Below are 2,730 nucleotides of genomic sequence, written 5' to 3'. Positions count from 1 at the left end.
CTGCGGCCCGGGGCCGCCCTGCGCTGCCCTGCCCTGCCCTCCGCCCGCCGCCTCCCGCCCGGCGCCGCTGCCCCGAACCGCCCCGGAAGCGCCGCGCACGCAGTTCCGCGGGCGGGGCGGGCGCTCGGCGCGGCCGGGACGGGACGGGACGGGACGGGAGCGGAGCCTTGGAGCGCGGCGCTGGTGCCTCAGGAAGGCGATCGCTCACCTTCTTGCGACCCCCGACAGCGGGCTGACACTAACCGGGAACAGAGCCAAGCCTGAAATGCCTCTGCCGCCTGCTTGGTTCGGTTTAACAACAGTGTCCTCCTAGTGCCGCTCGGGATGCACCCGCGCAGACGCGAGTTCTGCTCAGAGCGGGGTGGCCGCAGGGGCACAAACGAGTATTCCCCAGCAGGGAATCACAGCGTCAGTTCGGTTGTAAAAGACCGCCAAGATCATCCAGTCCAACGTGTGGCCGAACGCCACGATGTCAAATAGATCATGGCACGGAGTACAACATCCAGTTTTTCTTTAAACACCTCCAGGGACAGTGACTCCACCACCTCCCTGGGCAGACTGTCCCGGAATGGAATGGAATGGAATGGAATGGAATGGAATGGAAGAGATCATTGCGTTGAGCCATGGTCCTGGGCTCCCGCAGCTGCGTGTGTCCCCCTGTGCACAGCGGGGACTGAGAGCCTGCAGCCCTGAGTGCCAGGAGCATCCCATCTTGTGCGGGGTCCCGAGCGGGTGGAGTGTCACCAAAGACACTGCTTCAGATAGAACAGCAGCAGGTGCCCCTCCTGATCTTAGGATCTAGGTGTTTCTGAGTCGTTTAAAATTTTACCTGTGTCAAAATCAGTGCCAAGCATTTTCTTACTGTTGGAGAATTACTGATGTGGGACGGGCTCTCTATTTTTAACACTGTGCAACATTTTAGTGAATAATTTTATGTATGAGGAGGAAAAAAAGGCATGTGAGGTCCTGATCCCTAGTGCCATTTATTTTTCAAGGCTGTTTGCTGCATTCTCAGTAATGACCTTGGAGCAGTGGTGACAGCTGAAAGGGGACCAGTAGCAGCAGAAGGAAATGGAGTGCTCTGTTATATTTGAGTAAATCCTAGAGAACTACAGACGCAGTTCTCCTCCTTCAGCATCACTGGCATCTTCAGGATCCCACTGACATGTAACTGCAGAGACACAAAGCCTCAGCCCCTGGACGTGCCCCACGGTGCCAGCACAGGGTTCCCTGCAGTGAGGAGCAGCTCACACGACTTCCAGAATATACAATAAGGCCTCCCTGCTCATGTCACCGATGGGATTCAGTCCAGGAGCACTCACAACCTGCAAATCTGACCTCATCCCTCAATCCTTTTTAATGCCAGTTGCTGAGTTCCTTAAGAGCCCTTCTCTGTCACAACCCACAATGGTTTATATATAAGCTGTGAAAAGACATTAATAAAAAACGTGGTTTACCTTGCCCATTGCCACATAAACCAGATGGTACGAGTCGTTGGCTGGTACTGTCTGTTTGCTTTTGATACCAGCAGTTAAGATACATCTCTAAGCAGGGCAGGGCAGTTTTTTTCTTGGATGGTTCTCAGGTAAATTTTCTTGTTAGAGGCACCAGCACCTGAATAATATTTTCAATAAGACACAGATGTGAGAATCCACAAGCTAAAAATTCAGATGCTCAGAATAACAGTAATTGAGGAAGTATTCCTATTCTATTAATATAATTAATATTATACAATAATATTGCTATAATCTGCCTCAGACTTTTCTGTTAAAGGACTGGCAAAAGAGAAGAAAAAGCAAGACAATTACAAAGAAACTACTGACAAAGAGTAGATCTTCAAAAAGGCAGTGTAACTGAGCAGACCTGTGATTAGAAGTGAACAGTGAAAGGACTTGACTTTTAACAGGATTTTAATTTAGTGCCAGAAAGGATACCATATAGCAAAATTGTTCTGTGTTTATTAATGAGTTTGAGAATTTATTGACCATTGATTCAAATTCGCTTTCTAAATGAAGGTCATAAATAAAAGTCTGAACTCCTGCAACTTAGTTGAGGTCTTCAAAGTTATAGTCGCATTGGTTTAAATCATGTATGTAAAATAAAGTGAGCATTGAGGATCACACTGCTGATTGTTTTTTTCAAACCCTAGGCTATCATTGCAACCACATGTACTCCCTCCCAGCTCTGCTCCTCAGGATGGAGATAGAGAGATTAGATAGATAGATAGACAGATAGATAGATAGATAGATAGATTGTTATGTATGTTATGTTATGTTATGTTATGTTACGTTATGTTATGTTATGTTATGTTATATGTTATGTTATGTTATATGTTATGTTATGTGTAAGACGTTGTGCAGTTTACAGTTTCTCCAGATGGCCCTTCTAGTAGTTGCAACAATGAGCAGATTTATCCTGGAACATGGGCACTATGTGTAGCCTTCTCCAGTTGTTTATGACTTTCCTTGACCTGAATTAGTGCTCATACGAAATCAACCCTGGTTTGATTTCAATAGACCTGTGTAACTGACTATATATAATGACTATTCTCTTTTTGGTTTTTTTTAATCCTAGTCAGGTTGGTGCACATGACTGCTTACTTAAAGGCATTAATTTCTGGCAGGAATAATCTTATTTATAAACATTTTTCATACTATACCTCTTTTCTTCCTATAGAAAAATTTGCTTCTTGAGTTTTAATACATTTGCTTCCACTTATTCTCAGCAGCC

This window comes from Vidua macroura, chromosome 1, assembly GCF_024509145.1.
Source record: "Vidua macroura isolate BioBank_ID:100142 chromosome 1, ASM2450914v1, whole genome shotgun sequence".
Lineage (NCBI taxonomy): Eukaryota > Metazoa > Chordata > Aves > Passeriformes > Viduidae > Vidua > Vidua macroura.
This window is presented reverse-complemented; position numbering follows the sequence as displayed.